Genomic DNA, 11888 nt, shown 5'->3' with positions numbered 1-11888 from the left:
ACAGCAAGGAGCTTGATAAATACTTGCTGAACTAAACTGAGAACCATCCCATAAGCTGGAACCTGCGGTTTGCTGCCCATCTGCTGGGGGTTGTTCCAGCCATTCCCAGAAGGGGAATTTTGCATGTGATGACCACAGGCTCTGTCTCAAAAGTAGGGTAAGAGTCCAAGTAGGGTAAACTCCTGTGAGACCCAGAAGATTAACCTGCAAGAACAAATCATCATAAAACCTTTATTCTTCCTACTGAAGCCATTTTCACATGTGGTTCTCTGTTAAGAAGCAGGATAGTCTACAGCCATGCTACCCTGAATAAGTCTGATCCCGTCTGATCTCAAAAGCTAAGCAGGATTGGGCCTGGTTAGTACTTGGATGGGAGACCACTGAGGAAGACCAGGTGCTGTAGGCATAAAAAAATAAAAAAATAAGGGATTGTAAGCTGACAAGGTCCTTGCAAACTGTGAAGTCAACCAAGGGTTTCCTTGCCTAAAAAAAAAAAAAAAAGTAGCAGGGTAGAGTCATGTTTATTTCTACATTAGTGAATCAACTCTCAGTTTTTATAAAGCTTTCATATCCTGGAAAAAATAGTTGGTGTGTGTGCATGTGTGCATGGGTGAGTATTTTTTAAAAATTTTATTTATTTAAATTAGTTTCAAGTGTACAGTACATTGGTTAGACATCCATATAGTTCATAAAACAATCCCCCAAATTGCTCCCTCCCTCCCCTGGCCCTCCACCTAGCTATCATATTAATGCTAACTGCATTCCCTATGCCATGCTCCCCATTCCCGTGACCAACTATCAACTACTAATTTGTACTTCTTTAACCCTTCACCCCATCATCCCAGCCCTCCATCCCCCCTCCCCTCTGTCCATCACCAAATTGTCCACTATATTTGTGAGTCTGTTTTTGATTAGTTTGTTCTCTTTGTTCCTTAGATTCCACATATAAGTGAAATCATATGGTATTTATCTTTCTTTCACTGACTTGTTTCACTCAGCATAATAACCTCTAGGTCCATCCATGTCATTGCAAATGGTAGGATTTCATTTTTTTTAATGGTTGAGAAATATTCCATTGTAAATACATGAACCATAATTTCTTTATCCAATCATCTGTTGATGGGCATTTATGTTGCTTCCATACCTTGGCTATTGTAAATTGTGCTGCCATGGGTGAGTATTTAAAGGCTAAAGAAATTAAATTCCTTGGGAGCTCAAGATTCTTTGGGGGGTTTTGTGTATGTAAGTCTAACACTCTGCAATTTCAGAGATGTGATTCTCTCTTTAATACCTAATCAATTGTCATCTTACTACCTCCTGTAACACATACTTGTGATTCAGTCTTCTTAATTTTAAATTTCTTTTGAAAAGCAAAAACGTTCCAGTAGGAGGGAAGATTTCTGATGTATATCATTTTTAGCTTCCTTTGGAGTGACCTGCGTTAGCCGTAACCTCTTTGTTGGGAAGAGGAAACAGCCAGCTGCCCACACTGCCAATTTGTGTACTTCCATTTGTTTCTAAGCTGCCAAATGGCATGGATAGAGCCCTGAACATAAGGCCAGGCAGGGCTCCACAGTCAGAAGGGCGGAGGGCCTAGAGCTTGGCAATGTGTTTGGCAAAGAGTACTCTGCCAAGCCCGGCTAGGAGGCATTTGGCAAATGGAGGCATCCAATGGCCTGCAAAGCACATCACAGTCTGAGGACATAGAATGGATTCCAAGTTGCCTACCACCAAGGACTTGGGTAGGAATGGTCAAATCAGACACGTCCCCAAGCATGGCCAGCATCTAACCAGTTTAATTTGGAGATCTCTATCCAGGTCACAGGAGTAGAGCTTGTCTATAATTCCCACATCTTTTTTGGAGTTATCAGTTTTTTCAAGATATGTGCCCCATTCTATGAGAGCTATGGGACCATTTCCATTGGTCAGAACTACCGAATTCATCCCTTTTCAGGAGTCTGCTTTTATTTCCCTCTGTGGCAGTCCAATTTTATTTTTATTAGAAGTGAAATTCTATGCCTCTCTCAAGTGCATTTCTCATCCATGGGAACGTGTTTTCCTCGTTAGGCTTTGGACAGGCGTGAGATTTGGAGTTTTCACACCAGCTGGAGCCATCTCTCTTCTACCAGGAGTAGATGCAATCCGGAGGTAGGGTTTGGCATGAATTGAGTCGAGTCGCCTCATGGGCTTTCTCAGCACCCACACCATTCTATCCTACTCTGTCGCCTTAGCACTGCCAAGGGAGGCTTCCATCTTCCCCCAAGCAATCCCTGAGCAAATATCCCAGGTGGAAATATACCCAAGGTTTAAGCAGAAATGCAATGACAAGCCTCAAATCAATGTGCCACTTGGATATTTTCAGATTTGAAGGACTGCGATCATTTGTTTCCTTAAAACCCCACTTTGCAGTTGGATTCGATGTAGTTGGGGAGAGAGTGCTTACAGAAATATTCCGGGACTGGAATCTCAGTGCCTCCCTGTTATTTGTTGGACTGAAAACCCGACTGGCAGGAGGAGATCTAGAATCTCTAGACAGGGAACCACATCTGACATACCTTTGTTTCTGCTGTGACAGCAACAACATACCTGCAAAAGGCACGTGTGGCTCTCCTTGGTCTTGGGCTCTAGTTAATCATGATTTAATTAAAACTGGTAGGCAAAGATGATTTCCTTTTTATAGTCTTGATTACATGTTGAGCCTGAGCCTGATTCTGGGACATTAGCCCATGGAGTCTGGAGTCTTGGAGCCTGGAAGGGAAGTGCGTTTCACTGAGATAGCTCTGGGTTCCCTGTGTGAGTTGTTTGTTTGTTGTTGCCTCTAAAACCTCATTTGGGGACTCAGCTCACTGTCTGTCTTTTGGAGAGTCCTGTTGATGCTGGAAGTCTCTCTTCCATGAGCTGGTGACAGCAAGGCAGCACACAGCTGTGAAAACACAAGGGCAGAATCAGTTGGACTTGGGAAATCTCTCCCTCAGAAAGTGATAAGGCAGAGAGACTAAATCAGGAACATGCCCACACTTGCTCCTGACCTGAGAGTGACAAATTAGGCCTCAGGAGAGAGGTAGGTTTTTCAGACACTTCTCACTTTGTGTCTCTACACCTGTGTCCTGTGGAACCACCGACAGTTGTTTCAAATATCCTTTGAGATACATCTGGAAAAGAGATTTTTACAAGCCCCATCTGTCCTGCTTTGTGATCACCCTCTGTGCAACTTACTCTAACATCCTCCTGCTTCTTGGGAAAATGCAATTTCCTAGTGAGAAACAGAGTCCCCCTGCCAACCTGCACTGGCCCAAAGTTAGCTGCCCAGGTAAAGCAAAACCAGCTGACTCCCTTAATAAAACGACCTGGGTCTGTCACATGGGCAGTGGGAGGGGAGGGGAGGCTGGGCTTGGTAGCCCTGATTCCTGTTTTCTGATGCTGAACTTCTCCTTGAAGATTGCTGGCAAGCTACCACTGTCATCACCACAGTGGCCTCAGGCAGCATCACTCCTCTTCTAAATCCTAATGACTTGCAGCTCTTTGCTTACCTCCCTGCGGGCAGGAGCTGGCAACAGGCAGAAATATTTTACCAGGAGTTTACCACAAGCTCCTGGAACACACTAGGGAAATAAACACACACACAATAACTGAAAGCTCAATCCATCTGGGCCCCTATGGGAGGTCTCCTGGACCACCTCCCGTAGCCAGAGGCCATCTCCACTTACGGCTCTGGCCAGCACACCCAAATCCTGCAACTCCAGGCTCCTCCAGGGATGCTGTGCCTCTTCGGTTCCCAAGTCTTCCTTCCAAAATACAGTATCTGGTCAGATGACCATCTGCTTCCATAGATGATGTTCCTCACTCCCCTTCTCAGGTTTCTTGGCCCCAGACTCTCATTATCAAAATCCAATACAAGTTTCACAGGCTCTCCTGTGTACTCTGGGTTGTGGTGGTGGGTGGGCGAAGGGATGAGGTCCGTGAAATCAGTGTGTTTCCTTCTAGAAGTAGTAAGTGGCAAGCAGTAGAGGTAAGTAGAAGTGGTAAGATTTGGGATATCCAGCAAATCTCTCCTTCTTTTCTTCCTCACTGGCCGAACTGTCTCACACCAACCTCCTTTGGTGAGTGCCTGGCTAAAGGATTAAAAAGCATTTCATTTTCACAAGAGATATAACATATTTAATCATTGACAGTATTTTAATTCCCTATGCTTATTTGTCATTGTCTTTTTTCTTGACTGCTTCTCCTTCATGATGTAAGAGCCTTGGAGAGAAGAGCTGTGGTCTTTTTTTTTTTTTTTTTTTTTTATATTGCCCAAAATACAGTGTGGCCTACAGGAGCTCTCAGCAAACACTGCATGAGGGGGTTGTGACCAGCAAGGGCTATTTTGTGATTGTCTTGTCTAGAACTTATAGCCTAGAAAAGAGACAAGGTTAGACCAGTATTTTAAAAATCAGTATTAAAAATCATTATTAAAAAAATTGACCAGTATTTAACAATTAAACTTCAATAATTTATATTGTAGATTCCATTGCATCTCATTAAAATAAAAGTTTTTAGAGGCTAACTGTGTCTGGCCTGTGCTAAATGCTGAGGATTAAGATGAAAAGACTTGGCTCCTGCACTCAAAGGGTTTACAACTCCACATGTAAGCCAAGCCAGGCTTTATTAATAATTATTTTTGTGCTTTCCTTTATAGTTTACCATATGTGAATGCATCCATAAGAAATATTTCTTTTTGCCTATGTTTGAAGTTTTGTATGAAAAATAATAATACTGCATATGGTCAGCCCTTTGAGTCTGGCTTCTTATGTTTGTGGAATTTATCCATGTTTTTTTGAGTTTTCCATTGCTTTATTGTATTCCATTGAAAGATGATGTCACAATTTATTTGTCCCTTCTACTGTGGGTTTCCAGTTTGGGACTATCACAGCCATGAGGCATGAACACTCTTGTACATGTCTCCTAGTCCCTGTGTGCAAGTATTTGTCTAGGGTAATTATCTAGGAGTGGTACTCTTGGGTCACAAGATGTGTATCTTAAATTTTACTATGTGTCATTTCGTCAAAGGCTTGTAGTACTTTCTACCCCTACCAGTTGGGTAAGATAATTCTCACTGCTCCATGTTCTCACCAACATTTGGTATAATCAGACTTTTTATTTTGGACCATCTGGTGGTTATAATTCTCATTATAAATTAAGAAGAATCTACATGTATTCCAGATATTAGAACTTAGAGATATCACAAATATCTTCTCCCAGTTGAGGCTCCTATTTTCCCTCTCTTTATGGTACTAGATGAATATATAATTTTAATTTAATGTAATCGCCTTTAGTAATCTTTTCTTTTATGGTTAATACTTCTTATGTGTTGTTTTTTGTTTTAACTCCTTTACCCTATGATCATGAAGATATTCTTATATATTATTTTCTTTAGAAGTTTCCCTTTAATGTGGGTTTTTTTGTGTGCTTAAAATTGATGTGTCCCAGCACAATTTATTGAAAAAGCATTATGTCCTCATTGGTATCCAATATCTCTTTATCCATATATCTGTGGATATGTTTCTTTATACTCTATTCTAGTCCACTGAACTATTTGTCTCTAAGCAAACAGCACTCTATCTTAATTACTATAGCTTTATAATAAGTCTTGATACAAGGCAAGGCAAGAGCTACCACCTCATTTTGCAAGAGTGTCTTGGTTTTTCTTGGCCTTTTATACTTATAAATATTTTGGATCAGCTTATAAAGCTCTACGAAACAAACAGATAAGTAACCCTTTTTTGATTCTAAAAATTGTGATATAATTGTTATGTAATGTTGTATAAGTTTAAGGTATATAACATATTGCTATGATATACTTATATACCATACTATTATTACCACAATAATGTTAGCTAACACCCTTATCACATCACATAATTATCGTTTCTTTTTTGTGGTGAGAACAATTGAGATCTAGTCTCTTAGCAACTTTGAGGTTTATAACAGTATTATTGACTATAATCACTATGCTGTGAATTAGATCTACAGAACTTATTCATCAAAGAGTTGCAAATTTGTAGACTTAAACATCTCCCAATACCCCAGCCCCCAGCCCCTGGTGACCACCATTCTACTGTTTTCATGAATTTGGCTTTTTTAGATTCCACCTGTAAGTGAAATTATATAGTATTAGTCTTTCTATGTCTGACTTACCTCACTTAGCATAACACATACACATATACATATTTACATTATCTATCTATCTATCTATCTATCTATCATCTATCATCTGTCATCTATCTATCACATCTTTAAAAATTTAAAGATTGAACTACCACATGATCCAGGAATCTCACTCCTGGGTATAGATTCAAAGGAATTGTAATCAGTATCTCAAAGAGATATTTGCATAACCATGTTCACTGCAGCATTATTCACAATAGCCAAGAAATTGAAACAGCCTAAGTGTCAATCAGTGGGTGAATGGTTAATGAAGATGTGGTGTATTTATATATCATGAAGTATAATTCAGCCTTTTTGGATTTTTATTGAGATTGCATTAAATCGATATGCTATTTTTGGAGAGAAATGACATCTTTAAAATAAAAAATATTTTCAATCTCATGATTTGGTATCTTTAGTCATTTATTTAGGTCTGTTTAAAATCTCTTAATAACGTTTTAACTTTTCTCAATAGAGGTCTTTTATTATAATTATTCCTAGTTATTTTTTGATATTTGTATTTTTAAATTTTTAATTATTTGTGGCTGATATATAGAAAGGCAAATGATTTTTGCACATTATTTTGGTACCCAATAATCTCGCTAAAGGCTTTTGTTGATTCTAAAGATTTTTTCTATAGATTTTTTTTACTTTCCACATTCACAGTCATCTAATCTGCAAACAATATTTTTTCCTTTTCCCCCAATCTTTATACCTCTTCTTTCTTTATATATTTTTAAATCATGCTCATTAAGTTCTTTAGTGCAAAACTGAACAAAAGAGGATCCTTGTCTTATTATCAGTCACAGAAGGGAAAACTTTCAAAGTTTCACAATTAAATATGACATTTAACACAAGAATAATATGTATATTAATATAAAACATATAATATAGATTTATATGTACTATATAGATATATAGATATGTATGCAGATATACATATATTTATTTTAAAAGGTGGGGAAGTTTCTATCTATTCATAATTTTCTGAGATTTAAAAATATTATGAATGTATATGAACTTTAAAAACACCTTTCTGTATCTTTTACATTAAAATTCTATGTATTTCTTTAAATATGGTAATATGGTGAATTACTCTACTCTGTTTTCTAAAATTAAATAAACCTTGCATTTCTTAAGTAAGCCCCAATTTTTAATACTGTCAAGTTAGCTTGTTATTTTTTTCTGGGGGAAGAAACATTTGCATCTAAGTTCATGAATGGGTTTGTCTTATAATTTTCTTTTTTTCCGTACTATCCTTGTCAGATTTGGACATCAAGATTAATTTAGAAAATTTTACATAAGGTTGGAGTTATCAGTTCCTTAAACGTTTATTAATACGTTAGCCTAATGTTTTTAGGAGAGGAGATTTAAATTATTGGATTTCTTTCTATATTGTTTGGGTCAATATTCTTATTATATTTATATGCTATATAATATTTATAGTGTTAATTTGTATTTAAATTATTTTGAAACTTTTCAAACCTTTGGAAAGTTTCAAGAATATCTCAATGAAAACTCATATACCTTTCACCTAGATTCACTGGTTGTTAATATTTTGGCACATTTATGCTCTTCTGCTTCCTTGGACTCTCACTCTCTCCATCTTTTTCTCTCTTTTTTTTTTTATACACACAAACACATACATACCTATACATACATGTACGCACATTTTACTTCCCTGTCATTTAAGTTAGCTGTAGACATAATATCTTACCCTTAAATATTTCACCATGAAGTGTTTTCCTACTGCCATTCTCAGCTAATTTGACATTGCTATCACTCTACTACCTAATATACAATCTATATTCATATTTTCCCTAATTTCCAATAATGTTATTTATAGGTTTTAATTATTTTTATTGACTTAGGATCCAAGAAAATATTACACATTGCACTTTCCATTTCTCCTTGGCTTCCTTTACATCGGTTAATTCCCAAGCCTGTTAAAAATATCTTTTATAACATTGACAGCTTGAAGACAATTTTCAGTTTAAGAATTTATTTATTTTATGAGTTTTAAAATTTATCAGCATAAATTATTATATCCTTATTATCTTTTTATTGTCTACAGCACATGTAGGTTTATATTCTTTTTCATTTTTAACATTATTTATGAGTGTTGTATCTCCATTTTTCTGGATTAATCATGCCAGATTTTAAAAAAAATTTATTTCAATAATTTTTCAAATAATTCAATAATATTTCAAACACCAACTTTGACTTTATTGTTCTTCTTTTCATTTTTTGCTTTCTGTTTCATTATTTTCTCTTTCCTCTTTATTATTCCTTTTACCTTACTTATTTTGGGGATTATTTTAATGTTCTTTTATTGACTTCTTATGCTGAATGCTTAGCTCATTAAATGGAATAATTTTTATTTTCTAATACAAGCATTAAGGATATAATGTCCCTCCAAGAACTGCTTTAGCTATTGCTAAAATGTTTAATATTTAATACTTTTGTTCAGTTTTGTAATTCTAGTATGTCTTCTTTTTTTGAATTATGAGTATTTTAGTTGTGTCTTTAAATTTCCAGACATAAAAATTTAAACCACTTATCTTCTTATATTTTTGTTTTTGTTTCATAGCTTATTTGCATTGTAGACAGAAAACATGGTATGTATGTCAGTCTTTTTAATTGAATTGAGACTGGCTATATTGACTAATATAAATGGTTCTTATGTATTTGAAAAGAATACATATTATCCAGTTGTTGGGTATGATGTGCTATAACATCTTTTTTATTTGGCTTAATAACTTTGGTATTTAATTCTTCTGTATCTTTGCCAATTTATTGTCTATTTAATGTTACCTACTAAAAGAAGTCTGTTAAAATTCCCTACTATGAATGATAAATATTTCTACTTTTTCTTTATTTCTTTCAATATTTTGCTTTATTTCGAGGTTCTGGTATTAAGAACATAGAAGTTTACAATTGCTTTATCATCTTTGTGAATTGAACATTCAATATTGGTATAGTGAAAGTTTTTACCTTAAAGTTTACTTTGACTGGTATTGATATAAATACTCTAATTTTCTTTTGGTTAGTATTTGCTTTGTATATCTTCATACATACTTTGAATTTCATCTTACCGAGTCCTTATGTTTTAGACAATATGTTTTAGTTAAACATCTTGAAATCAGTATATAGTAGAATTTTTTCCCAATCAGACAATCTTTGTTTTTTAATGGAAGTTATTCTATTTACATTTTAAAATATTTGTATTTATCTCTACCATTTATCTCTACCTGCTAATTATGTACTTTCTATTTGTTTCACTTTTTCGGTTTCTACCTTCCTATTCTTTTCTTGTCTTCTTTGGATTGTTTCAACCGTTATTGCTGGTGGTGTTTTTCTTCTAATTTTATTTTTTTTGGTATACTTTTTGGGCAGTTATATTTTCTGTGTTTACTCTTTCAGTGGTTGCACTGCTATTTTAGCATACATACTTAATAAACTATGACAATTTCTAGTGACCTCTTTACCTGACCTTCATGCCACAAAACTGGCCTGGAACCACACTGACCCAAGCTGCATTCAGAAGTTCACTAGACTCCTGCAGAGAGTGGCCTTTCCAGCTCCTCGTTCTAGCAGTAGCCAGCAGCTTCCTCTAAATTCTGAGATGTGATGTCTACCTAATTGTGGTCCCTTTAATGCCCAAAGGGTGAATTCTAGCAGATCTTACCAGCCCTACACCTCAGTAACTGCTCTGGTGTCCAGCAAGCCAAACTCTACACTTTCCAGCGATGCTTGGATCTCAGTCCTGGAGGAAGTGTGGAGGATTCTTCCCTGGGCAGTCTAACCTACCCAAGAGATTGTGGTTGTTTCTCATATCTGTTATTCCTGAATTCTTTATAATTCTTTTCCACTCTCACTAGCCAATTCCATGTTACTCCAGTTCCCTTTGAATAATTCTCTATATTAAAATTTCTCTGTTCAAATCACTGCGGGGTTTCTATTTCCTGACAGTACTCTGACTAATATATTTTCTACAATATGCGTGCTATTATTGTCCAATCTTTTAATTCTATCTCATTTCCTTGAAAATTGACATTGCTGTTGTTATTTTGTACTATGAATATTTGTTTATATTTAAAAAGACATTTATCAATAATTTTGCTCTTCTTCCCCACATTTGTATTAGTTTTCTATTGCTGCTGTAATAAATTGCCACAAACGTAGCAGCTTAAACAACACAGATTTATTATCTTACAGTTCTATGATCCTGAAGTCCAAAATTGGTCTCATTGGGGCACAGATAAAGGTGTTGGCAGAACTGCATTCCTTTCTGGAAGCTCTGGGGAAGATGCATGTCCTTGCCCTTTCCAGCTTCTAAAGGTGGCCACATTCCTTGGCGTGTGGCTCTCTTTCCCCATCTTCAAAGTTAGCATTTTGGGCCAAGTTTTTCTTATGCTGTCATTTCTCTGTCTCCCTCTTGTACATTTAAGAGCATCGTGATTACATTGGGCCCACTCAGATAATCCAGGATAATCTCCCTATTTTAAAGTCATCTGGATGGCGACCTTAATTCCATCCGCTACCTTAATTCTCCTTTGCCATGTAAGATAACTATTCTCAGATTACAAGGATTTGGATGTGTGGACATCTTGGCAGTGGGCGGGGTGGGGTGGGTGTAGGGAGGAGCATTATTCTAACTACCATGCCATTTCTTCTTGCAATTCAGAGTTTCCATCTGTGATTATTTTCCTATTCCTTTGTATTTTCTGTTAACAAGAATCATTTGGGTGATTACCTTTTTCTTTTCTTTTTTGGTATGAAAATGGTTCATTTCATTTTTATTGTTGAAAGACAGTTTTGCTGGACGGAGTACTATAGCTGACAGTTCTTTTCTTTTAAGCATTTGGTGTTCTAACTCCTACTGTCACTACAGAAAAGTCAACCTCAAATTACTTGTTTTGATTAAATTTTCTTCTATTCCCCCTTTCTCCTTAATTATTTGAAAGTTATTTATTCTATATCTGATTTTTCACTGCTTGTCCTTAAAATTGCAACAAGAACACTTGATGAGCAAAGTCTAAAAGTAATCCATATCTCTTCTCTCCTTTTAAACCGATACATGAAACCTAAGCTCCATGTTATTTTTGCTCGGTATTTTGTTACTATTTCATTTATACACAACTCAAATGTTTATTTTTTTAACTATTATTTTTATTTTATCATTTCAATCTTGTTTAGATCTATGCACATATTTCTTATTGGTCACTATTTCTTCTTTCATCTTAGTTTTCTTCTGTGAAGGCCTGTTGGTAAACTAGCACTGTGTGTCCAAAAGTGTCTTTATTTCATATTCACTCCTGAATAACAGCTCAGCTTTAAATAATTTATCAATTAGAGACATGCTTTAAGTACTTTGAAGATACAGACAGCTGATTAGTTTATATAAAGAGTTTAAAAGAAACACTGATCCCTGTTTATAAAGTACAAAATTTCAAATTCTTGTATACGATTTGTATTATGTAAATCCTCAAGATTTAAATGATGTAGTTGCTCTTTGAAAACCCCTTTCTCTCTCTCTTTCTCTCTTTCTCTCTCTCTCTTTCTCTTCTAGGTAGCTTCAATATTAGATCAACCTTTAGACCAATTTTAGAGAAATGTATTTAGTTTGAATTTTAATAGTCTGATTTAAGAGTATTCATCCTCAAACTCTAAATTAAAAAGAAAATAATAACCTGTTATTT

At 35.7% G+C, this 11888-nt stretch overlaps 1 pseudogene; it reads left to right on the top strand.

Moving 5' to 3' along the window:
• Positions 1-287: 287 nt before the first annotated feature.
• LOC112476063 lies at positions 288-406 on the top strand (annotated as a pseudogene).
• The last annotated feature ends 11482 nt before the right edge of the window (positions 407-11888 follow it).

This window comes from Pteropus alecto, unplaced genomic scaffold (genome assembly GCF_000325575.1).
Source record: "Pteropus alecto unplaced genomic scaffold, ASM32557v1 scaffold92, whole genome shotgun sequence".
Taxonomy (NCBI): domain Eukaryota; kingdom Metazoa; phylum Chordata; class Mammalia; order Chiroptera; family Pteropodidae; genus Pteropus; species Pteropus alecto.
The sequence above is the reverse complement of the archived record's forward strand: the minus strand, read 5'-3'. Positions and strand labels throughout refer to the sequence as shown.